At 36.1% G+C, this 27,509-nt stretch overlaps 1 protein-coding gene across 1 annotated transcript in view; it reads left to right on the forward strand.

The window, feature by feature from the left end:
• TRDN (triadin) overlaps positions 1-27,509 on the forward strand; it is a 380,477-nt gene that overhangs the window by 191,904 nt on the left and 161,064 nt on the right. The window lies entirely within an intron of this gene.

The following is a 27,509-nucleotide window of genomic DNA, read 5'->3' on the forward strand; positions in this document are numbered from 1 at the left end:
AACTTTAAGGCCATCTTTTTCAAGACATAATGAAATTGAGTTATACATGGTATAACTTCACTTTGCAAAGATAAGAAGCAAAGAATGCAAAGATAATAATGCATTCCATTAAGAAACAGCTTAGATTTTTGCCTTAAATTTAGTTCTGCTTTTACTCTTGTTCAAGCATGAATATCTGCTTTTATTCAAGTTAAGCTTAAATCTAGGTGAAAAGATATGTAGTTGTCTCAAGTATTATGGTTTGGTGATAAGTATTTTCACCCCAAATATTTCCTCCATTAGTGTCAGTGATGCTTGAAATTCCACCATTAGAGATATTCCATTCCTTTGAGTTATGAAAGAATTGTCCTCTATTAAAATGCAAATCTCTTAGGGCCTGTGTGCATGGGGTAACAAATGAATTCCTCTCAGCTATTAACACTTAACGTGAATGAGACTTCTAGATCTTCCCTGTGTGATAATAAGCTGAAAACATTGTCATAGAAACTGAGTCAATAGGTAAGCTTAAATGAAGGTGAAGTTGAAGAGAGCTTCAAGGTAGGACATGGTGTGGAGAGAGCAGACTGGGCTGGATGCCATTAGTGAAAACTTCCCTTCCTAGGAAGTAATAGGATACGTTGGAAAAAAAATGTGGTGAAGGACGCTGAATAGGAAGGTCATAAGATGGCAAACTAGACATTGATTACTCTTAGTAAGCAGCAAATAGGAATTACAGGAAATCCCTACATCATGCTATTAGTGGGGTAAAAATATTGTAAACTACTGAGAGTTACATGATTGCATGGCTCATAAAATATCCAGGAAGAGACAGCCATGTGTTCTCTTGAGTTTGGGACTTGATTACTGATTACTTTGCATTGGAATTGTTATTAATTTTATTATTGAAAATTCATTTATTTTGTTTATTTAAAACATTCTTTATTCTCCTGGTGAAATATGTATCTTATCATAAGAAAGTGAAAACACAATTCTGACCACGTGATCATGCTGAGAAACTGGTTGCTTGGGTCATTGTATCTGTGACAGCTATATGATTGAGTGCTAAAGAGAAACAAGTTTTTCCTGGGCCATCAGTTTTACTAAAGTATTTGCAGAGGAAAGTTTTGAATTGTAATTGTCAAAGTATTTATCATAGGTGTGAAAATGCAAAATCATGAAAAATGCTTTTGGCAAAACACAATGGTGTGTGTGTGGTGGTTGTTTTGATTTGAATTTTGTTTTTGAGGGGAAGGGCACAACACTTTTCTGTTCAGAGAATGATGGGAAAATCTGATACTTCTCTGCTACTGGGAGACCTGTGATATTAGCCCAGCAGTCATGTCAGAGTGAGATTGTGCACCACTGGCAAGAGGAATGATTATGCCAATATCCCTTCCTGCAAGGCCAGTGCTTAGCCATTGAAGCAGAGACTGAACTGGGTGATTGCACAGCACATCAGGGGAGGGCTGCTCAGCAAGTGTTGAAAAACAAGCTTGTCCTTCTTGGAATCAGTTTTCAGTTTGTTTATATGTCATTTTTACTTTCAAATACACAAAACCATTGGCTCTTACAAATCAGTTCAAATTCCTGATTAAAATATGCATAAATTATTAGTTTGCAAGCTCTTAATTTCCAAATACTCAAAATTGTGTGTGTGTGTGTGTGTGTGTGTGTGAGAGACAGACAGAGAGATTCAATTAGTGTTGATTTCTAACTCATGTTTCTTTATAGAGTTTAATAATTCTCCAACTATATTTTCATGTGAGAGCAATATGCTTTAGAAATAGCCAGTTTGAAACTTATTATGAAAGTAGTAAAAATTTCTAGAGGTTACGCGAGAAAATTGAGAATTACCTGAAATCTTGAAGAGCCGTGATACATATGTTGTTTCTTCCTAAAGTAGTCAGAGGTATATGGCAGAACATCTGATATCATTACTGTAGTCCCAAATAGTAGCAAATTTACAAGATGTAAAATATGCCTAGATGCTTATTTAATATATGGGTTTTATCATGGCATTTTATTACATTTATAATAACTCATATTATTTATGATTATAGAACATATAATGTATTTATATGTTATATTATTATTTTATTTTACTATATTTATATTTTATTATTATATAGGTGCAAATGAATCTAAGGCTTAAGTTCTAAGGTTTGATAAAAGAGCCTCTGCTGCATGAAACTTGTAAATCACACTTTGGTAGTGATCTGTTAGGGAAAATGTGGGTGGGGTTTTATAGGATATAAAATCGCCAGTCCATGAATTGCAATTGGGTAAGTGGTACACTGAGATTCATTATAATAATTTCTTGTTTGTATATATTTGAAATTGTCCATGGTGAAAAAAAAGCCCAAATATGTCGTTTAAAAACATCGAGAGAAATGAAAAAAAAAAAATCACCAAGATATTTTTACAATGTTATGAGGTATGTTTTACCCTGAAGAAATGCTATGAGAAAAAAAAACAAACAAGAAAGGAAATAAAAACTTTTAAAAAACATGTTCCTATGTTTGTATCAGACTTCCGTGCTAGATATACAAACCACTCTAGATGATATAAGCAGAGAGACTTCTGTACAGGGAACTGGATGCACACACAGTTGTTGAAAGGACTAGAAGGATTGATGTCAGGGGACTACACTGGATTATTGAGCACCCAGGACTATCCATTGGCCAGGAAGCTGCTTTGTTCTTTAAAGCTGCCTCCACACCTGCCTCTTTGCACCCACAGACTAGATACTGAAAATGTTGAGGCCAGCCTCAGCCACTTACTCCCATCAAAGCGACCTTGTTTGCTAAAGCATTCCTGCTTTTCAGTCTCCTATAGGTGCATCTAAATGATGAAATTAAACATGCTGGGAGTCTAGAAGACAGGTTTTTGGCATTGCAATTTTTCCAACTGGAGGGAGGGTAGAATGGAAGTAGAAAGAGGCTATCCAAGGTATCTATAATAAAGACACTTTCAGAAACGTTTTAGAAGATAAAATTCATATCCGAAATGGTTTTGAAGACCTGAATTGTACAATGACTAAACCTATCTTTGAGTTCCCCGAAAAGTTGAAAAAGATGGCTCAATCAAGCAACATGATACAATTTGGCAATTTAAAGTGCTCAAAAGACACACAAATGTAGTTTATGTTGTTCTTTACCTAAACTGTAGCAGCATGATTTTTCCCCCAAGAATTAGCTAAATAAAAGTATAAATGATAAGAAGGATCCTGAAAAACCAGACTAGCTTTTCTGAAATAAGCTGCTAGAAAAGGACTAATTCACTCATTCATTTATTCTTGCATGCTTTCCTACGGGAAATAGTCACTAAATGCCTATTATATTGTGCTAGGGGGTGAGTACACTTAAAGGTCGATAAACCAACATAAGCCCTACTCTAACGAGACCTGCAGTTTGATACGGGAGGCACACAGTGACTAAGAAGACATAATGTCGACAACTCGGGGTAAGGGACACGGAGGAAACAAATTTGGGGCAACGACAATGGAAACAATAGGTGGGGACGGCGAGCTATTTAGATAGAAAGCTTGTTACAGCAGGCTCTCTCAGAGACATTTAAATTGGAATTGGATGTATTGGAAGGATCCAGCCATTGGTGGGGACATCTTTGTGTGATGTGTGAATATGGTATGTGTATGTGTGTGTGGTATGTGTATATGTGTGATTTGTATGAGAAGACATACAAGGGGTCAGGATATGCAGGGACATGTGCAGGTGTTTGAATTTATTAAAATTGTAATGGGAAACTCTTGAAGGGTATCAGCAGTGGAGAAAATATTTTGATTTGTGTTTAATACAAGTATGTTCTCATTTAGATAATAGGTTAGAGGGAGAAAAGAGAATAGGTGCACCAATGAAAAGGTGGTGTCATTTATTGAAATAGGGAAGCCTATATAGGAACAGCTGTGATGGAAAAAATTCAGAGCTTCCTTTTGAGTGTGTTGTTTCAGGTGTATGTGATGAATCGTCCAAACTTTGTATCAGGAACTATTTTAGGTGCTTTACACATACTAACTCATTCAATCTTTATGATAAATCAGGAAATAAGCTATTGTAACCCTCATTATAAAATTGAGAGGTAGTAAATGTCAGGGACAGGACATTAATCCACAGCCACATACTCTGAACAGTCAATTAGAGATATGGGTCTGGAACTCAGAGGAGATTCTGAAGTGAATCCATAGAGAGAGTTATCCATATAGATCACAGTTATTGTTCTGGGAGTAGATGAGATCACCCAGAGAGATTGTGTCAGAAGAAGAAGAGAATAGAATACAGAATCAAGACCTGGGGAATTCCAACATCTAGACATTAGATAATGGAAAATCAAGTAAGAGGGGCTGAAAGGAATTGCTAGAGAGGTTAAAGGAAAAGCAAAGGAGTTTGGTAATAGAGATTTCAGAAATGTATGTTTCAAGAAGCAAGAAGTTATCAACTTGGTGAATATTACTTAGAAGTAGTAATGTGAGGGCAGAAAAGACAAGCACAGAGAAGAGATAAAGCCAGATTGGAATGGAAATCCAAAAATGAGAAGAAAGTAGTGAATTTCTTTCTTTTTTGGTGTGTGTGTGGCTGTATAAGGAATAAAGAGTCTTTTTTGTTTAGTTTTGCTTTGGAAGGTGAATTTATGATAAACATAAACAGAATGTGAGAGATTGATGCTTAAAGGGATGAAGTATAAGTGGAAATGTAAGAGATAATTTAGAATTCATTGTTTGATGAGCTCATGGGGGAAAAAATAATCTGCATTTTTCTGAGATAACAGCACAGACACTCCAACAGTAAAAAGTTGGTGTTTTCCAGTTATGAATAGGAATTCGTCTAGATCATCTTAGAAAGATATACAATATAAGATTAAGAGGCTGTTGTGATAAAACTAAAACTCCAATACTAAATACATTCTGAATTGAAAGGCTCAATTTTAGAAAAAGATATATCTAAGTGTTGTTGATGTTCACTTAAAGGCAAAAGGTAAGTTTGTGAATGTATTGTAGCAATGTGTTTAAAGAATCATTCATTCAGTTAAAATACCCCATGAGAACTTTACACTAAAATATTTTTGTGGCGATAAGTTAACCAGATCAGATTAATCCAGTATAAAGCTCATGAAGCTTGTGCTGTTTAAATGACACAATCATATCTATTACCATAGAATATTTTCAGTTACTGTATGGGGCAGATACTATTAAATCCTGAACAAACTGAAACCTTTAGCTACTTGATTCCTCTATATAGGATCTTCTTTTGTCATTGAGAAATTGCAAAAAATCCTTTATAGAGGCTTATAGCTTTGAACATATCATTAAATTCTATGCCTACCAGACATAGACTATCATGTTTTACTTTATAAAACTTTTGTAATAAGTTGTTCTAGCTACTAGAGCTCAAAGTAATTTACATGGCAGATTACAGACCATGAAAATACATTGATTTGTATTTAAAAGTAACTTTTTGAAATATTTATATGTACAGATATAATTGGCAAGATAATATATAGTATCTTTCATATGTGTTCATGGTTAAGTTTCAGTTTAAAAGAGTAAAATTCTGTTTTCCAAACTTGTATTTTGAGAAGATTATAGCTTTTTATGCTCATTCCATCTTTTTCTATTTGAAAAGCACTTGATTGTAGAAAGTTATCTTGTATTTGAATTTTGTACATAAGCATTTGGGCAAGATTTGACAAATGCATCAGCTTGTCATTATTTGTTAGACACTTTGAAATCTAGAATAATTTTGGGGGGGATTCTACATATTCTGTGGTAATCTCCCAGTTAATATCAATTATAATATACAGGTATTTCACACACTTTTTACTGATATTGGGCAATTATATTAATGTATATTCTAGATGAAATTATTTAAAAAATTGTTCAACAGGTAAATAGTCGGGAATTTGGCACAAATAGGACCTAATCTACTTAGTAATTCCAAGCCTTGATTTCGGGGCGCTCCAAAATTACAGGGCAACGGTAGATTACTTTCAAGTTAGCTTTTAGTTCCCAGATAGACTAGACTGCAAGTCAGAGTTCAGATGATGGCAGCTTGACTATATTAAAAACATTTACAATGCTTGAATTTCTTTGAAGGCAAGAGAATCCATTTTCAAGTGTTTTTTAGTCATAGAAATCATGTAAGACAATAGTTGCTTATTCTTTTGAGGGTAAGTGATTTTGTAATGAAACAATACAGCAAAGTCGGCTGACTTGTTACTTACTGTGATCCTTGATTACCTCTTATATCACATCTGGATTAGCCGGATAGAAGCTAAAATGCTTCAGAGATAGTAAAAGGGATTTAATGTCATAATGTGCTGTGGGATCTCTGAGATAATCCCCCATGTTCTAGCTTTGGGTTTGAACAATGAAAAAGTGTGTTTGGGCTCAATGCAGAAAGGACATAAAGGCATTTGGTTTAAAAAAGAATTTTTAAATACATTTTAAAATTCAGAAAGGGAAAATGTTCATATTAAAAATTATTCAGGCCTGGAAAAAGTAAACTAGTATACAAAGTGACTATTTTAATAGTCTTTTTGATGCTTATTATGGAGAATCCAGACTGCCCTCTCACTGAAGACAGAAACAAAATCAGCCCTCATACTTGAGTATGAGGGAGTTGTGTTATGATTTGTGAAGTATTTTCAACAAGGAGGATTGAAATACATATGAGGAAGAATGAGTAAATAGACTATGACTATTTCTTCCCTGTATGCATCCATAATGATATTTAAGTATTTCCTGTACCCGTATTAGATAAATTATTTTAATTGCAGTTTATATTCAGAATGAAGTATTTTCTGAAAAAAAAAAGAAACAAAATAATTTAACGTTAAAGCAAAGTGGTCTTTTGCAAACACCGTAAATTAAATTTTAATGAGAAGATTACACAGAGTGGTACAGGAAGTGAGATATTAGAAACAAGTTTTTCTTTTTTTAAAATTTTAATAGATGGGAGGATTTTGACCAATTTGTTGGGGAATTACATAGCCTGAGTATCCCTTGTGGCCTGAGATATACATTTAAGCATATAGAAGCAAAATATCCAGTAATTTTTTTGTATTCTGTATCCTAAAAGCCTACAAGATTTTTCTTTCAGTAAAAGTAAAGCTTAAAAAATTTCCAAATAATATCTCCTTCAATTCCAGCCTCTCCTGGGATTCCAAAAGCGTATTTTAAAAATAATTTAGCAAATCGTGCCAATATGAATTCTTTTTATCAAGATATTTTAAAGTCATAGTAATAACAGTTAAATTTATCCACTGTGTTCTCATTTAATACTTACAACAACTCTTGAGGTAGGTATTATAATGCCCATTTTATAGAAAGGGAAACTCAGGATTGGAGCAGTTAAGTATCTTGGCCATGCTTACCAGTTAGTGATGGAGCAAAGTCAGTACGAAGTTCACCAAATAAAGCTCGCTGTCTTTAGCAACCTGCAAACGTTTTTTTTTTTCCAACTCTAGGAAACGCCGATTGTAGATTGCCTTAGTGTCTTTTTCTTTTCTTTTCTTTTCTTTTTTCTTTTTTTTTCCCTAATTCCTTTGAGATCATATTGCAGACAGGAATAAGAAAGGAGGAAATAAAGAACATATACTATAAGTCTGATTCTCTTTTTTCTTGTAGAAATTATGCTTTCCTTCTTTCACTCAACAAATATTTAATAAGTGCATAACATTTGCAAGTAAATCTGCTAAATATTGGAGATAGGTCAGTATAAAAGACATGGCACTTGCTCTCAAAGACCTTAGAAAAGAGGCAAATAGACATTTATAATATACCATGTCCACTATCACAATAGAGCATGTACAAGGGCTCACACTAAGATCACGGCATGAGTCTAGAAATTGTGTCTCTTTTGGTAGATTGGTATCTGTTAGAAATTTAGAACAGGGATGCTACAGACTTATGTAATAAGGTATTTGACCTAGATGCATTTAACATAGTTTTAAACAGACTGGAAACTGGAACTCATAAAATTTTAACAGTGCTTTATCACTGAAGATATTTGCTTTCACAAATGGCAGACCATCTAAAATAAGGAATTTGTTGGTTTATCCAAATACAGTTCTAGAGTAAAGTGTCTTCGAGTTCATTTGACTCAGGGGTCAAATGATATCATTAGGATGAGATTTATCTCTCCTCACTTTTAGACTCTGTTTCCTTGATATTGGCCCATGTGATTGCAAATTGGCCATATCAGATACTGCCTGCCCTACATCCTCTCTTATTCATGTCCTATGAGAAAAAGAATAGATTGGCTTCCTGAGAGCTCAAACAGAAAACCTGAATTGAGTCATATTGGTCCTTGTGGACCGGTTCCTGAGCTAACGTTTGTGGTGAGAGTAAAGGAATAATCTGATTGTCTTAGCTTAGGCCATAGGTCCTATCTTTTAAGCAGAACAATTAAATAAACTTTGTCCAACATATTTGGACTGAAATTGGAAGGGTGAAGTTGATTCCCTCAAAGTTAAATTAGTATAATAAAATCACAATAAAATGGAGTTGTTACTACATGGGAAAAAACCCCAACAACGTAAGAGTTCTTTTCAAGCAGTCATTTTTTAAAAATTTATTTACAGAATAGTATAAGGGACAACTTTTTTAGCTACCATCCATGGTGAAACTACTTAAGTATTTTAGAAAAGCAACTCAACATAGGATAATGTAATATAATGTAGGCCCCCCAAAAGCAAATGAAATTGCAGATTTCATTAATCAAAATATTATGGTCCTGGGGCTTTCCTGGTGGCGCAGTGGTTGGGAGTCCGCCTGCCGATGCAGGGGATGCGGGTTCGTGCCCCGGTCCGGGAGGATCCCACATGCCGCGGAGCGGCTGGGCCCGTGAGCCATGGCCGCTGAGCCTGCGTGTCTGGAGCCTGTGCTCCGCAACGGGAGAGGCCACAACAGTGAGAGGCCCGCGTACTGCAAAAAAAAAAAAATTATGGACTAGAGTGAAGAGTGAAATCTTTTCCACTATACCTTGTAGTTTTAGACTCTCACTTGGATGAGAGTCTTTAATTTAAGCAAAGATTTTTTTAAATAAACCAGATTATATTCAGAAGGGAGTACTTTGGATATGTAGATATGTAATATGGAAATGAGAAACCAGGGTGGGCATCAACATGTTTATAACTTTGATGTACCCTCTTATTTAGGTGTACTTACTCTTTATTATCCCTGAGGGTTGGGACTTAATAGTTGAAATTAAAAGACACTATGGAATGTTCAAGATTATATAGGGAATCTTTTCAGTCAGTGAAGTCTACTATTCCAAGTGTTCAAGCAGAAGAGTGGGTATCTCCCTGAGATTTAATCCTATAAGAAGAATAATTATATTAAATTTAAGGAGACTTATAAGACTGTATTTTTCCAAAATTAAATATCAGGCTAAATGAAACTGATGTCTGGATTAACTTTTGAAATGAAGTCTTTTTATTATTGTGATTTTAATTTGGCCATTTGTCAAACTCCTAGCTGATTAAAAAAAAAAAAAAAAGACTTGTCAAGAGTTGATTCCAGAGTAAATGTTCACTGTCTTTAATTGTATATAACCTAAATTCACACTCTTTCTACTGTCTATCTACTGTAGCATAAAACATTATTCTGAATCTAATCAGAGCATGTTTTATTAATGTCTGAATAAACCCAGGACACTATGAGAAAAGGAAATAAAATATATAACATATATTGAAAAATGATTAATTGCCCTCAGGGTAAAGAAATACCTTGAAACATCTCAGAAGGAAAACTCCAATGACAATGAGCTTAAAGTAGAAGAGACAGTACAACAATTACTTACGATGCAAAAGTCAGGGAAAAAAGCTTTCAGACAGCAAAAGTTTTCAGGCTGGAAAATAAGAATTGTGATTATGTTTTAGGAAGTTTGTCTGTTACTTATGAAGGAGGCATGGAGGAGCATATATAATACTTCCGTAATCAAAAGAAGCTTTTTTTTGTTCCAGAAATGATTTCAGTTTCAGGAAAAAAGTGGAGCAATTATCTTAGTCAATTATAGTCCTGTTAGCTCTATTAATCTTAGAACATAAAGTCAAAAAGATGAACGATTGAAAAAACTAATGCTAAAATACATCAGAAGCAGAGGCAGATAAAAATAATTGTCCTGAAAGATACTATGGTGATGTAGAGGTGGGTAGGTACTCAAGTTATACAAATCAAAGGACAAATTAAAAAAAACCAAACATGGCATTGAACATGTGAAATAAGTTTATCAAAGAATAGATGAAATAGGCCCTCTTCTCCCTAAAAATAAGTATATTCACTAAATTTACATTTACATTTATATTACTAGGAATTTATATTACTTGTTATTATTGCTCTACTATTCCTCATATGCAGTGCCTTGGTGGACATTTTTCAAGTAAACAGAGTCTTCTGAAATGGCGCTGCCAAGTGATTCTCTTACTTTTTAGGAATAGAAACCTAAGAGTTCACTCTCTCCTTTCTGAGGCTACTATTTCCCTGTTCCCCTTTTTACAATTGTTCTTCACCTTTTCACCCTTCTCTATCAGCTGAATACCTTGCTTCCTCGTTCCCTTAGAAAATAAAAATTAGAAGACAGATCTCATGAGCTCTGACCATGGAATCCACTGACATTCTTCATTCATCTCCTTATGGCCTCTGCCTTCTTGGCTGAATACAATACAATACAATACAATACAATACAATACAATACAATACATTAAAATGTTCATACTTACAGGAACAATTTTTTCACTTGTGCACAATATGCTATTTCCGTCTGCTAACTCAGGGATGTGTCTCCAGCAATTCTTTCCTCTGCAAATTCATTTTGACTTCTTCTACTGGTCATTCCCAGTAGCCTACAACATGCTATAACATCTCTCTCTTTTTTTTTTTTTTTTTTTTTTTTTTTTTTTTTTTTTTGCGGTACGCGGGCCTCTCACTGTTGTGGCCTCTCCTGTTGCGGAGCACAGGCTCCGGACGCGCAGGCCCAGCGGCCATGGCTCACGGGCCCAGCCGCTCTGCGGCATGTGGGATCTTCCCAGACCGGGGCACGAACGCGTGTCCCCTGCATTGGCAGGCGGACTCTCAACCACTGAGCCACCAGGGAAGCCCTATAACATCTCTTATATATTAAAACACGCATCCTGTTGATGGCAGTTTGTCTCAGATTATTGTCCCATTTCTCAAATCCCCTTTAGAGCTAAACTCTTTATGGGTTTTCTACACTCTTCTTCCAGTCTTTCATGTACTCACTGTATTTAGGCTTTTGAACCCACACAATTCTTGTCAAGGGTGCTACTGACCTGCACAATACCATATCCAAATGTGAATTCTCAGTACTCAAGAGCATTTGACAGTTGATCCCTCTTTCTTTACTCAGCCTCTTGGACAATACTTTCTCCTTTTAACATTCTGGTCACTCTTTCTTGGTCTTCTTTGCTTGTTTCCTCCCTTTCTTTCTGGCATCTAAAAATGGAAGCAACCCAGGGCTCAATCCTATGTCTCTTTCTCTGTATTCACTTCCTATGTAACCTCATACAGTCCCATGGTTTTGATACCATCTTTAAGATAATGAGTCTCCAATGTATGTCTCCAGTTCTGATATCTCCCTAAACTCTACACTCATCTATCCACTTTCATATTCCACATCCCCATTTAAATATCTATTAGACATCCCCAAATTAATATGGTTTATAAAAAACAAACTCAAATTTTCATATACACATACCCTAGAATGTGTTCCCTACACTCAGCTATCTTCCTCTTATCCATAAATGACCATATCATTCTTTTTTCTGCTTAGGCACAAATGTCTCTAATCACTAGTGACTCCTTTATTTCTCTTCCTCACCCTACTATTAAATCCTGTCACCTTCACCTTTGACATAGAGGACCCTTTCTCACTATCTTTAAGAACTACGCTCATTCAGTTACCATCATCTCTTATTTCTGTAGGCAAGGTCATACTGTAACAACAATAACAACAACAACAGAAAACCTAAAATTTTCAGCAACTTTGACAAAGTTTATTTCTTGTTCATACTACATGGTCAAAAGGGGCTGAACACGTTATAGCTGTGGAGGCACGCAGGCCAATGGAGATCCTACCTCCCTCTGCTTCAAGCTTTATTGAGGCTTCCATCTCACTCAGAGTAAAATCTAAAGTCTCCACAGTGCTGTAAAAGGCTTCATGAACTGATGGCTGCTGATAACTCCAGGGCAGCCCTTTTGTGCAGCAAGGTCATTAACTTGAGGTTCTAACCACATGTTCTTGCCATTTCTAATCATTTGCTTTTTGAATAAATTTCTTTCATTTCCAACAGTTTCAGCATTTTGGTTTTATAAGTATGTGCAAATTTTAATTTGTGGTTTCAATTGAATTTTAGCTTCACTCAAGTTTTTGTCAAAAAGACAGCTACAATCAACATGTGATGTCTTTTAGCTAGCAAGTGGTTTTAATACAATCACAGACAGAAAGCCAGTTAATGTATGAGTTATTCTTCCTTACTTGTAGAGAGCCTGTAAAAATATAATGCAGATGAAAAAAGCCACGATTTTAAACCTTTTCTTCTCACCCTGCTCATTTGGTGAATGATTCTCCCCTTTAATTTTGATCACATAGCTCAAATGAGGGTTCATATCATCATCACTGATGTACCTGCCACTCTACCCATGAGTGTGGATGCATGATCCAAGCTGAACCAGAGTCTTGTCCATGGACATTTTACAAAGGACAAAAGAAAGATGGTCTCTTCTTTTAAGGTGGTCAGCTTAGGTAGTGTGAGTCCAGGAAATGTCATTGGTTATGTTTACACCCTTGTTGTGACAGCCCATCTTGAAAATAATGCTGACACATAGAAGCAAAGGATGAAGGTAGAATTTTAATGGTATTTCAACCCTATGATCCACGTGTCCCTGGAAACTACCATCCCCTGACCTCCTGCCATTAGGTTATATCATTTAGTTAATTCCTCTGTTTGTCCGAGTTAGTTTATGCTGGGATTCTGTTATTTCCAACCTATATGTTCATTACCAAATGAAATTTCCATACAGATTTAGAATAGGTATAGCATTATAAAAGCTATCAAATCAAGCAGGTAGATAAATTGTATCAAGGATTTTGTGTTTGATGGATCTCAGGTTGCTGCATGAATTCTTATAAGAGGAAAATAATTTTTCTCTGATATTTCTTAAGTGCTTGTTTTATGGTAGTCTGCTTTAGAGAGTGGAAAACAATATGTATATACTTAACCAGACTTAGAAAGGAAACTATATTTGTCTGTTCAGCACTTGCTTGCCAGAAAACATCGTGTTGATGTAATTTAAATTGTTTCTTTTTAAAAGTAGGAGTGACTCTCATTTGTTTTATTTTATAAATAAAATAGAAAACAAACCCAAATGATTCTTTTAATTTTATTATGAGTTTAAACCTGCCTTTCTTTTTGATTTTCAACTTGAAAAGATGTCATTTTATAGCTGGAATATAAAATTAACAACATGTTTCTCTCTCCAAACTATTAATAAACACAGTGAGTCAGCCCAAGACAAATTAGAGATAATACAACATCCCATAATGCTTTCACGTGTATTAGCTTCTCAAGTAACTGCAGTTAGAAAGAGTTCACTATCCTTTCTGTTACATAATAATCTGTACTTGATTCCTGTTACGTCTTTTTGCTATTTTTTTTTTCCTGGAAGCCCCTTGAAAACACATATCTTCTCTGTTATAATTTGCACTATCTATTATAGATCCAGGAGGTGTTAAAACCTATGATGATTGGCATTACTGAGGTAAACAAAGGAAATTAGAGGGGTTTGTAATCTAGAATTTAGCCTTAGGGAGTAAGTACTGAAAACATCAAATGCTTCTTTTGTTAGGTCTAAGTTTTGTTACATAACCTTGCACAATTTTATTCAACTATTTTATCTTAAATTACTCTTGTGTAAACTGTGAGCAATAATGATTTGCCATTACAATCTTCATGTGAAGATCATGGGGACTTGAATTATTTAATTATTTAAAAAATATTTGGAGTACCCACTATTTTGTGGGGAATATTTTAATTTTAATTTTGATTCATCATGAATTCAAACTAGTTTATAATTTATTGGATTACTTTCCTTGGGAGTCCAAGGGGAGGAATAAAGGATATTATCATGGCTTTCTCTCTTGATCTCTTTTTTTCCGTCTCTCAGCAGCTTATAGCTTACCTATAGTCTCATGTAATCTCTCTACACCTTGTTGCAAGATTATTTTTTGTAAGCTTAAGGCTTTAAACACTGAATCCCAAGGAAAATCATGTAACTCAAAATTCCCAGGGAATATACTGTTTGGCAAAACTTGGGTCACATGCTAGATGTGTGGGCAGAACTGGGTTATGTGTTTCCCTCTGGTGGCTGAGTTCCCCTGAAAGGGGCAATATAGGTTAGATGGAAAGAAGATGGAGAAAAGTCCATATAAAGCATGGAGAGAGAGCAGAATGGGGAAGAAAGGGAAGTAAAATTGGGAAGCCAGGTACTGATTAAAAAGGAAGCTGATTATTAGCTTTGAGGGCATACCTAACTGACACTTCATTTAGCAGATAATGGAGAGCCACTGAAAGTGTAAAAACAAGGGATTGACATGATGATGTATGTGTATGTGTGTATACATAGCATACAAATATTAACCTGCCAGGTGGGAAAGACCAAGAGAAATACTAGTTGGAAAACGATCTTAATAAATACTATAGAGTTCAAATCTATTAAAATAGTGCTGGTGAGAGATAAGGGGGAACCTGACCCAACATGATGTATTCAGAGAAGATAGCCATTCAAAACACTATAAAGAAAAATGACACACTGTATGGCAACCAAGGTTCAGAGCAAGACAAAAAAGCCGTATCTGCTAAAACATTATTTTAGCAGATAATCTTCCCCAGAGAATTTTGAGATCTCTGTTATTTCCTCTCTTTTAACTGGAAGAAGAATATTGTAGTAGATGAATATAAAATAATTACAGGGAAATGGATTTCTTCTCGTTATGATGACTTTAAATAACACGCTTGTTTTCATGTCAATAAGTTGGCTGTTTAAGTCAATTTTGTTAAATAATGTTTTGGGGAAACAAAGAATATTTCCCTTTTCTCGTTTGCTGACCACAATTAAAGTTCTTTTCATTAATTTTTAATGTGATTTCTTTGTTAATCAGGTTGCCTCTAAGCTAAAAAAAGAAAAGAAAAAAAAAAAAAAAAGAATAGAGACCATATCTGTTTTGTTCAATACTGAACATGCAGAACCTAGAATAATGCCAGTATAAAGCAGATGCTGAATACATTTGTTCAATAAATAAAGGAAGCATCTTCTGTCAAAGAGAAGTATTTTTAGTTTTATTTCCTTTAAAAAGGATTTGCCTTCTGTCAGTGAGGCAAATCACTTTGTCTTTCTCTATTCACTTTTGCTCACAGTGGTCATGTAGAGAAAAGCTAAATATTGTATTCCCAGTCTCCTCTGCTGTATGTGGAGTCTTAATTAGCTTCTCAAACACATTGCAGATAAAGTCTATTAATCCTCTGACCTTCACTGAATTCAAAAGTTTTTGTGTTAATTGTTTTGAGAGAATAATAGACAGTTTTGCTGTTAGAAAAGTCATGGCATCTCCTCTAGAAAAACAGTAGAACCGGAAAGAAGACTTGAAAGGATACTCGTATCTGAGCTGCTACCCTTTGCCATCATTACATGACAGAAGGAGAGTCACTTCTAAACTTTATGGAAACCATTTGTTTTCTTAAAACTATAAAAACTGACTTTAAAAATGATTTGTCCAAAAGCAGCACAACAGAAATTAGGTTGCTTGAGATAGTTGTAATTTTATATATTAAAGCCATAAGAGAAAAGAAATTAACATTGATATCCACACATTATTATTGCTTGCATTATTGCCTTAAAACTTCAGGATTCCCCTTTATATATGAGATTGGCCCATTCACATCAACATTCATTTCTGTTATAATGTTTTAACCACTCAGGTACTAAAGACAAACGGACGAAAATTACCACCCACGTTTTACAGATGAGCAAAGAGAATCACATATTCTTTTTTTTTTTTCAAGAGTAAAAGATCCTACTGCTTATACAAGAAGGGATCAGAACTTGAACTCTGTTCTGATTTCAAAACCGGGGTCAAAGCTTCAGTGATCGTCAGCAACTGGGAGCAAGGGGGTGCTTCAGGATCACTCAAGAGCAAGGAGACATACATATCAGTTTGCATCTGTTGTAATGGTATAGTTATTAATCACACTCCCTTTCATTCTCAGAAATATTCAGTATAGACAATTGCATCCCCATCTAGGCAGGTTTTTAAATCATACTTTCCCAGAGATTTAGATATGTTGAGCCCCAGACTCTATCACCCCCTGAGAAATTATGATTCAGCTGGCTTGGTATGGGGCCCATAGGTGATTCTAGGGTGATTCTGTGCTGCCGTATCTATTAGTCTGCTCGGGCTACCGTAACAAAATACCATAGACTGGATGGCTTTAACAATATAAATTTATTTCTCACAGTGCTGGAGGTGATGAGGTAAGATCAAGGTGCCAGCAATGTAGATTTCATTCTGAGTCTTCTCCTGGCTTGCAGGCAGCCACCATCTCACTGTGTGCTCAACATGGCCTTTCCTTAGTGCATATACATGGAGAGAGAATGCTCTCTGGTGTCTCTTCTCATAAGAGCACTAACCCCTTCAGATCAGGGTCCTAACCTCATGGCCTCATCTAACCCTGATTACCTCCCAAAAGCCCCATTTCCAAATATCAACATTTTGGGGGTTAGAGCTTCAACATAATGAATTTGGTGGGGGAAGGCATAAGCATCAGTCCATAACACCAAATAAAGAAAGCACTCATTAAGGCCCATGAAGGAAGTAGCCATGAGCGATGAAACAATACTCTCCTGGCAGTTGGAAGACTAAATGTGAGGTCTACTCCTGCCACTGGCTGCATGACCTTGAACAAGTCCCTCATCATTCCAGGCTTCTGCTTTTTCTTTTTAAACCAAGGAGTTGGAATAGCATCCATGGCTCTTGGTTGAGATTGGGGGTCAGCCTGGGGAAAGGAGTATCTTGGGAGAGGACACTCTGTCAAATGACACGAGATTTCAGTAGGCACCTCCGTGGAAGTTGGGCATGCATGAAGAGGTTTCTCTTTGACCATCACTGCTTTTAGAGTGTCAGTGTTGGTGATGGAAGAATGTCATCATCATCATTTACCTTGAAGCTGGAAAAAGAAAAATTTGAAAACTTGGGTAGATAATCCTTAATTTCTCTTTCTAAAGCTAAATGTTTTTTTAAACTTTATGATTGGATTTAGCAACTTCTTGATTAAATAACTTGTCTGTCAGCTGCTTGGTTTGACTACCCACAGACAAACAACACACACAATATGTGGAACAATAGCTGAAGACATATTTGATGATGTGAGCACAAACTGATTTTTTTAGTCCCTTTCCTACTGAGCTGCTGGAAGACAATAGTGTGAGCATCCACCCTTCCTTGCCAGCTGGCTTGTATTCCTAGACCAGGAAAATAACTGCCACAATTACCCTACCCATTATGACAAGTTGCCTCTGGTCGAAATTATTACAGCATGTCCTTATTAGTGTCTGAACTCCACTTGTATTTGTGCATTACACCTACCCAGTCCTGGATGAGTAATTTTACTTGTGAGAGCCAAATAAGCAGAATGTAGAAATAGCCTTGGACAAAAATAGCTGCTGTTACAAACGTGATTTAAGGGCCGAAATGGTTCAGATCATCATCCTTGGTGTCTTTGTTTAACAGAGGTGGCTAGGAGGGGTTATTGGTCTCAGAGGTGGAATATAGCTGTTGCTCTGTTGGAAGAAAATTCGCTCCTCTGGCGACTTTTGTCCAGAAGGTAAATACTGTAATATGAGAAACTGGAGAGGCGGTATGTGCGATAGGCAAGTTCAGCATTGAAAGCTCTTGGCAGGATTTTTCTTTCTGCCCCTTGTCAGCTGTCCTTTAGCATAGGTTGAAGGCGAGCGCTTTGCCTTTGACATTGCACATTTAAATGCCAGCCTATGCAATTTACAGTACAAAAGGGCAAAGATACATGGGGGAATGAGGGAAAAAATCTTCTCTCTTCCCATTGGTTGACCTTTTGGTTCTGCTTTATATAGACATTAAAAGAACCCCTATGACCATATTTCCAATCTTCAAAACAATCACAAAAATAACTCCTCATGCAATGTTATTTATATACACTGCTCCTCCTAGCCTTCATGCATTAGAATATAAAGCCTAATTTTCATCCCTAAAGACAGCCATTCCTGACTCAGCTGAAAGTAAAATCAAATTGGATTCGGTGATGCTGGTGATGGGGTCAAAAAATTTAATATCTGTAAAAATGTGTAAAAATAAAACCACAGTTTCATATATAGGAGTTTAGGCCAACAATACTTGCATCTGAAATGTATGCTTAACCTGCTTACCTCAGGTTAATTTAGAAATTTTCAAATTTTAAGAGATCAAAATGAAACAGGTATAAAAGAAAGTAAACCTGTTGATGGCATTGGTGCAAGGCAAATCTGCACTCTTGACAAATGATTTCTGTAATTCTTTCTAGATGTTCGTTCACTCATTCATTCGTTTATGTGTTCATTTATTGAGTCTTACCATGATAGTCAATCTTCTAGATGCTAGGCAGTAACAGTGAAAAGACCAAGCTGTTGCCCTTATAGAACTTCCCAGTCTAGTGAAGGAAACAGACAATAAGTGGTACGTGTTATAACATCTTTGAGTGATAAGTGCTAGGAAGAATTATGAGGGTAAGGGAATAGAGAGGAAGGTGCTATTTCCACAGGGTGGTTTGGAAGCCCTCTCTAGGGAGCAGCTATCAGAGCAGAGATTTGAATGAAGTTAAAGAGTGAGCTGAGCACAAGGCAGTGGAAAAAGTTCCATGTGAAAGAAAGAGTAACTGAAAATGTCCCAGAGATCAAGGGACTGTAAAAGATGCAGTGCGGCTGGAATGGCATGAGCAAGGAGGGAGTGATAAGAGGTAAAATCACCAAGCTGTGGAGATCTGGATTGTAAAGTTTTTTTTGTTTTGTTTTGTTTTTTTGCGGTACGCGGGCCTCTCACTGTCGTGGCCTCTCCCGTTGCGGAGCACAGGCTCCGGACCCGCAGGCTCAGCGGCCACGGCTCACGGGCCCAGCCGCTCCGCGGCATGTGGGATCCTCCCGAACCGGGGCACAAACCCACGTCCCCTGCATTGGCAGGCGGACTCCCAACCACTGCGCCACCAGGGAAGCCCTGGATTGTAAAGGTTTTTAATCCCAAGTCCAGTGGGGAGCTTTCAAAAGGTCTGAGTACAGATCAGTTTAAGCAATTACAAAAGTGAAAAAAAAAATGAGAAGGAATGATAAACATACTAGTCATGTCCTCTGTTGGCTAGAAAAGTCGTTTAATTTGCCTCTTGCTCTGTCCCCTTGCCTCTAGTGACACTGTAGTCCCTGAATTTTGCATACAAAATTCTTCTCTTCAGAAAAGGAAAAGGCTAGTGCCATCTGATGGCCACACTTGTGAACATCAGTCTCAGAGTATTTGCAAAAATGAAAGCATTCAGGACTAAGGGTAAGGAAGCTTTCAGTAATACTCATCACCCTAGGTAAAGGTATCTACTGAGTACATATAAAACTAGAACGAATTTAGAAACTCTGCTAAAATAGTGGCTGATGCTATTCTGCGCTACCTGCAATCTTTTAGTTGAGTCCAACTGATAGTTATTTTTGTCTATATATGTAATTCCATTCACATAGTGGGTATTAGACAAATTCTTATTCAGTTGAAATGAATCTAATGTATATTCATCAGTGACATGCCATCTCCCTTTCCTAAGTATATGACTATAATCCCCTTGAATCCAGCGAGAGACCATATCGTGTTCTATTTATTGTAGTAGTTATTGTTGGAGTGTGATTATTTGGCTAGCACGTGGATTTTTTTACATAGTGTTCACCTAATAAATGTAAATAAATATAACTAAATTTATAGGAAAGAAATAACTATGTTTTAATGTTACATAGAAGTTTATCTCAAGGGTTGTGGACTCAGGCTGCCTGGATAAAGGTCATCCATATGACCTTATGGGTAAAACTTAGTTTCCTCATCTGGAAAGACACTAACAGTTCTCACTTCATGAGGTTTTTGTGAAAATTAAATGAGAAAATGTAGGTCAGATGCCTAGTGCAGTATCTGGTATATTATAAGCAGTCAATACATAGTTCCTGTATTTATCATTATTATGAGTCTTATTTATTCTGCTTGACATTCTGAAGGTCAGATTCTGTTTCATGGAAAAGTTACGTATGAAAAAAGTAAGTAGCTCCTAAAGATGGTTTAGTTGGATCATTCAATACGCATTTGATTGAATACCTTCTTTGTAGTAAGCACTGTTCTGGCATGTCCAACAAACATGGGCTTTACTAAGAAGAATTGAAAACTCCATGACGGCAAGCTTCTGGGGGTTTAATCACTATGTTTCCAGAGCCTAGAGTGGCATCTGGCACAGAGTACATGCTCAGTACATATTTGCTGAATGAATGAATGAAAAAGAACTCCATAGATATTAAAACTCTCTAGTTTTACTTCTTAGTCGTGTAACTATTGAAAAAGGAACTTGATATAAATTAAGGTTTCTTGTACGTAGATGTATACAAAACTGGAATGTGCGCAAAATTATATTATTGTCATTATATTTTTGCTTAGGAGAAGGATATCAGTATTAATGCTATCCTGAGGTACTGGTTTTTCAGCAGTGATCAAAAGATTCTTGCATTACTAATTGGGAGAAGGATCCTTAAAGAGAGGAATTTTGGTACAACTATTATGCAGATTACTCAATTTGTTTATGTTGACTTTTTCCCTAATATGTACATGTGTATTAAAATGTAACTCACATGTATACTTTCTTATTTCCTATTCAACCAAAACTCATCTCCGCAGCATATGTGCTCAAGGATTCATTTTTCTGAGACTTAAGAAAAGCTGATATTTGCATATACATTTACTATCTATTAATAATCTCAGGAAAGCATCAACTACTTGCTAATATTCAACATATGTCCATGGAAGTACCCTTTTAAACAGTGAACTTCAGACTGTCAGAGCAATGTGAAAATTTTTATACTTTAACTCACATATTTTCCAAGTACTCCTGCAGATCCTGTACAGTGGTTTCTTATATAGTACTTATTCTGCATTTTAATCATGCTTCAGTGGTCTAGAATTTTTTAAAACTCTGAATAAAAAGGATCTTGTAACCTTAATGTTAACCTTGATCAATATTTCAGAAAGTATTAGGAAAGGATTATTTATTGTGACCTAGGGGAAGTGCTAATCACAAAGACCCAGCATGGGTTCACCAAAATCAAATAAGGCATGTAAAATTAACCTTAATTCTTTATCTGATAGTGAACTGGAAGATTAGAGAGATTATGTACACTTGGTGAATGTGTAGCAAATCTTTTGAAAAGGTGCCTTGTGATATGTGATTAAAAGGGAGAGAATGGACTGAATACAAGGGACAGCTAGTAATCCTTTGGACTTCTACTTACCAACTCAATAATAAACAACTCTTCACCGGCAGAGATCTCTAGGGATGTGTAGAGACTTGCACCATTACTTGGGAGTTTCTGGATTTAGTTAATCCTTGATAAAAAAGATCGAATTGTGGCACTATTACGTATTTCTTTATTTGTAGAAGGCTCATTCATGACTCATCAATGTTTTATGATACATTTGCTATCACAATAGGCCAGGACATCTTCAAAGTCAATAACATTTATAACAATTTTATGTGGAAGAATGCTTGCTGGGACCTATATTCACTTGCCAGCTGGCTATATCAAACACTACTCTGTCTGTTGTTGAGTGCTTTCCGTACAGTGCCCTAGTTATTCTTGCAGAATTTACTTTTTTCACGTCTGTGAAGTCATCAATTCAGTCGTATCAGAAAGAACTAATGCTTCTTTCTCAGTGCTTTAGTTACTCCTAAGTAATCTCAAGTCACAGCATTGTACTCTTAAAAGAAAATTCTCTCTTTTTCTTTTTTTTGTAATCAGTATTGTCTGGTACGTCACCAAGTTATTATTTCAGATATAGTCTCAATTAAAGTGGTGCCCATAGTTTGATGGTTTGATGTCAGAAAGTACAGGTATGTACAAGTCTCTGCACTTGAAGCACTTCTGATAATCCCTTTAGGAACAAATGCAGAGTGGTGTGTCCAAGCTTCAACTCAGCACACTGTCCCCTCCCTCAGCTCTTGCTCCAAGACCCCTGATTTAGCAGCCTGGGGTGCTTATGTTATTGCCATTACTTCCACCAGCGCCCTTAGCACTGAGAATTTGTTGAACACTATGTGATAAAACCCTTAAAATGATGTTTTCAGAGTCTCATTGCATAGATTACAAACTTTGTAAAGATTTTTATTTTTTAAAACACATTCCTCCATGAAATACTATTTATTAACTCTTGATTTCTTAACTCTTTTACTCTTTTTTTCTGTGCTACTTTCTATGTAATGTGATTTTTTTATCCCCCAACCCCATCCCCCATCAAATAAACATACACAATGATATGTTTTAACTCAGAGAATTATTAAACATTTTAGACAATTTTTGCATTCTAGCCTACTGGAAGCAGTCAAATTTTAAATTAGCTAGTTACTAATATCACAATTATTATTTTTTCTTTATTTCTTTTTTTTTTTTAATTTGTTTTTGGCTGCGCTGGGTCCTCGTTGCTGTGTGCGGGCTTTCTCTAGTTGTGACGAGGCGCGGCTACTCTTCCTTGCGGTGTGCAGGCTTCTCACTGCGGTGGCTTCTCTTGTTGTGGAGCACAGGCTCTAGGTGCGTGGGCTTCAGTAGTTGCGTGGGCTTCAGTAGTTGTGGCACACGGGCTTCAGTAGTTGTGGCTCATGGGCTCTAGAGCGCAGGCTCAGTAGTTGTGGCGCACGGGCTTAGTTGCTCCACGGCATGTGGGATCTTCCCAGACCAGTGCTCGAACCCGTGTCACCTGCATTGGCAGGCGGATTCTTAATCGCTGAGCCACCAGGGAAGCCCTTTATTTCTTCTTATGGTTTTTCACATTATATAAACTTTAAAATTTTTTTCTGATTTATCGTTATAATTTAATTTTTTAAAAAATGGTATTATTTTACTTAAACTCCTAAAATTTTTACCACAAAATTTCCATTCATGGAAGTTATTAAAAGGTTTATGTTAGAGTTTTGTTAGTTTCTGGCTGAAGCCTTTTAAAAACAGCACATGATCTGTTAGTAAAGAGATGTAATCAATAATGATCAGATATTTTGCTCAAATATTAGGAGACCAAGAAGGATGTTTACAGCCTCACCAGGAAGCCTTACCACAATGACTGGGGGATTTTGAAACCTAGAAAGAAAAATGTGACGTTTCTCAAATTAGATAGTCTATGAGCACTGTTCAGCTAAACATTCTGTATTGATAGAAATGTTCCATATCCACATTGTTGAAAATGGTAGCTACTAGCCACATGCGTTTTCTAACTCTTGAAGTATGACTGGTGCTACTGAGAAGCTTAATTTTAAATTTTATTTAGTTTTATATTTGAATAGCCAAATGTGGCTAATGGTGCCCTGTTGGCCAGCACAGCTTACTCTTTTAGTTTACTAGATCCTTCCTTTACCCGCTCCCCACTCCTTTATTTATCTGAGAACCCAGACACAGAAAATAAATTGTAGTTTTACTTAACACAGGGGTCAGTTAGGATTCCTGTGCTTCCTAAGAGCTGGGTAAGTTTCCATGGAGTGCTGGTAATCTCACTCTTGGGGAAAAAAGTATAGCACTGAATTAGCATTTGTTCATTTCCATGGTGTAAACAATCCCACCATGACCATTTTGAAGCTACCAACATGAAATCACCCAGCTGGAGAAATTTCTAAAAATTTGACTAGTGGCTCTCACAAGCTTGTACGAACTGGCTCTAATGTACTTATGCCCTGTGAAAGTCCAAAGCCCTCCCACCTTTGCTTCAGAATCCCAGAGCTTTGTATGCTCAAGATCACCTCTGGCTGTGAGCCCTGCTCTTATTTAATTGGTTCAGTTAGTAGGTTGGCTTGTTAATCCTCTTGATTCTGTCCTTTATTCTCACCACCACTTGTCTTTAATTTGCACAAAATCCATTCACACAAACTATTTATGTAAAGAGTTGAATTTTAAAAAAAGGAGTTTATGGATGGTAGAGCATATGTGTGTGTGTGTGTGTGTGTGTGTGTGTGTGTGTGTGTGTGTATAATCAATGGTAACAAATACAGATTGAATATTGGCTATCTTTGCTATTTAATGCTCTCTGAATATTGTCTCTTGTCCTTTCCCAGGTAGTCACTAGCCTCAGGTCATCTCTCTGACTCCTTTCCGACTTTTTTTCCTCACTTGTCCTCACCCCCTTACTTTTGGATTGCCCCCAGGAATTCTAAAATTCTCATTGTCATTAAAAGCAGTTTAGGTCTTTCCAGTCTCCTAAACTCTCCTTTTAGCATCCAAACTCATCACTTTGCTTAAAGGGCCCCAGGATCAACCTTCCTTATAAAGCAGTTATTCATAAATTCAACAGTTATTTATTGAATACGGATAATGTGCCAGGCACTCTTCTGGTTGTAAATATCAAATCTGGCCCTCTATTACATTAGTAGTGAGTGTAATCATTGTCAAAATGCCTAGCACAGTGCTGAAATATGTTTGCATTCAATAGATATCATGTTGTTATATATATTTTAAGCAAAATTTAGAATTATTTAGAAACATTAAGGGAAAGAAATAGAGGATGTGATCTTCAGAAATATTAAGCTTTTCATTTCTTTATTTCATCTATTCCCCATAATTACACATCCTATTCCACCCCAAAGCCTTTTCAGTCATATTTATGACCCTCAGATGTATAGAGACAATGATGTAATCCACTATCATTGTAGCAAAGTTGTACATTTTTAATTAATACAAGCATATCTTTCCATTGACCTGTATTTGTTTGTTGTTGTTGCTTCTGCTATAAATTTTCTAGCTGTACATTGTGGGTACACAGTAAATATGCACTGAAAACACTTTTGGTTTCAATGAATGAGAAACTACAATAAATGAAAAATACAGTAAGTGCCGTAGTCATGCTTAATAATATATTTGGCTTATTTTTTTTCTTTGATCATTCTTTCAGCTTTTACTCTAATATTATTTGGTAAATTTTGCAAGTACATTGGGCAATATTTTATTGCCCCGATGCTAGGTGCTTGTGGCAGAAGAGGATATATACAGTGTTCTGTGTTAATACGCTTGCTCATCCACTCTGTCTCTCACACCTTCCCACTGTTTTAGGCCTCCGCAGCCTCTGTCCTAGTCCAGGCTGCCATTACCTTTAGTCTGGAACACTGTTTTATCCTTCTTGACTGGCTCTGCATAGCCTGTAATTTGGACCACATATTTTGCAGTGCGTGGATTCATAGCCTACACATCTGGTTATTTTACTTTCCACTTTAAACCTGCTGAAGCTTTACTTTGTCCTTAGGATAAAGTTCAAATTTAAGGGTGTCAGTGCCTCTCCTGCTCTGTGTCTAGTTTCATCTCTTGATAACTGCTTCGCCACACAAAATTCTCTCCAGTCATTTAAAGGCATTCCATTCTCTGTTACACTTTCTGTTCTTTCAGAGGCTTCTTTCTTTGTTGAAAACCTTATCTTCACCTCTCTGTCGCTTATGTTTTGAATAACTTTTATTCATATTAAAGTATCCAGTTATTATTTCCGTAAAATATCATCCCTTCCTGCCCCTCTGGATAGGAAGGTATTTTGTTCCAAGAGTTCCCACTAAGTCTCCATCTCTTACAATGGAACATAGTGCACAGCACTGGGTATTTAATCGTATCTCACCAGATCAGAGTCCTGTTTTTTTAAGTAGGTTTCTCTATTTTAACTGACAGAGCTGGGTACAATGTAAAATGAATATCATGCCTCTGTTCAAAATTAAGGAGAATTAATAAATGCTATCCATAACTAGGAGATTTTGTTTCTCAGCTGGTATTCAAAAGTGACTAGGAAGAAAGCATACATTTGCAAGTATCCATTATGTTCAAAGTATTGTGCTCAGTACTTTACATATGTCACCTCATTTAATCCTCACAGCATTTGAGCCTTTGAAAACCTAAGCATGCCCAAGGGTATAAAATACTAATTGGCAAAGCTGGGATTCAAAGCTTGACCTTTCTGAATACAATATTTATGTTCTTTTTACCAATTCGCATTACTTTTGAGGGTCTATGAAAGCTGAATTGCTGACTACTATCCATCTTGTTGGCTGAATTGAGGAATATTTATTAAAGAGCTTTGTAAACTGTAAATATTCTACACACGTACAAGGAGCTATGGGTATTCCTTAAGCATCTCTTAAATACATAACTAAGTGACTCTGCAGTATTAATAGTGTCATTAGTGTTAGAGAGAAGCAAAAAATATTTATTCTTTTTATTTCTAAGAGTAACATTGCCCAGTGTGTATTCCTCTGGGATACAGAGGAATGTTATATTAGAGAAGAGTTCTATCATCAAATATGTTTAGGAAACAATGAGCTTAAATTGGTTTCTCTACTGTAGAATTTCAGTGTGGAATATGTTGTCATTTTAAAATCTTAGAAAGGTAACATCTTGTCTGCATGCTTTTCAGAGTTCTTGACCCTGAACTCTTTTTGTGGGTAAGAGCATCTGTCAGAACTAGTATTCTATGGATCCCACTTGTAAATTAGTTGTAAAATTACTCATCAGAGAATGTTACTCTTAAAAATGTGTTCTGCCATGTAAATTCAGACAAGGATTGTGGATGGCTATTTCTGAGATGGTAAGTATGGAAGTTAATTTATATATGTGGGTTGCAAAATAACTCATTAAGTTACCCTCTAAGAAATAGATATGAGAGTTTCCCACTTTATATTAGATGATATAAAATATGACTTCTTATTCGTGTGCTTAATTAGTATTATGCATACTGAGATGCTTCAATTAAATTCAGAAACTTTGATGATTGAATATTGTGCATACAGTGTTGTGATGAACCAGATGAACAGCACAGAGCACATGGGAATTACATACTTACTATCTGCCGTCTTCTAAGCATTTTCAGAGTATTAGCTCCTGTCCTAATGTGAAACCAGGTACCATTTTTAATACATTTTAAAGATGAGGAGACCAAGCGAGAGAGCTATTGAATTATTTCCCAATGTCACACAACTAAAAATCGGTTGGGATTGGATTTGTAATTAGGCTGTGTGCCTCTAGGGCTTATGTTATTAACCCCTATGTGATACAATATTGCCACTTCCTTATTGATTTCTGATGGTGAAGTCTTTGTGGAAAAAATAATTTCTTTGTACAAAAGTGTACTTGTATTACTATAGTTTTCAAGATTTACAGCAGTTTTGAATGAAGTAATCACAAAAGGTAGCAGTCTTTTACCCTT

This window comes from Delphinus delphis, chromosome 14 (assembly GCF_949987515.2).
Source record: "Delphinus delphis chromosome 14, mDelDel1.2, whole genome shotgun sequence".
Taxonomy (NCBI): domain Eukaryota; kingdom Metazoa; phylum Chordata; class Mammalia; order Artiodactyla; family Delphinidae; genus Delphinus; species Delphinus delphis.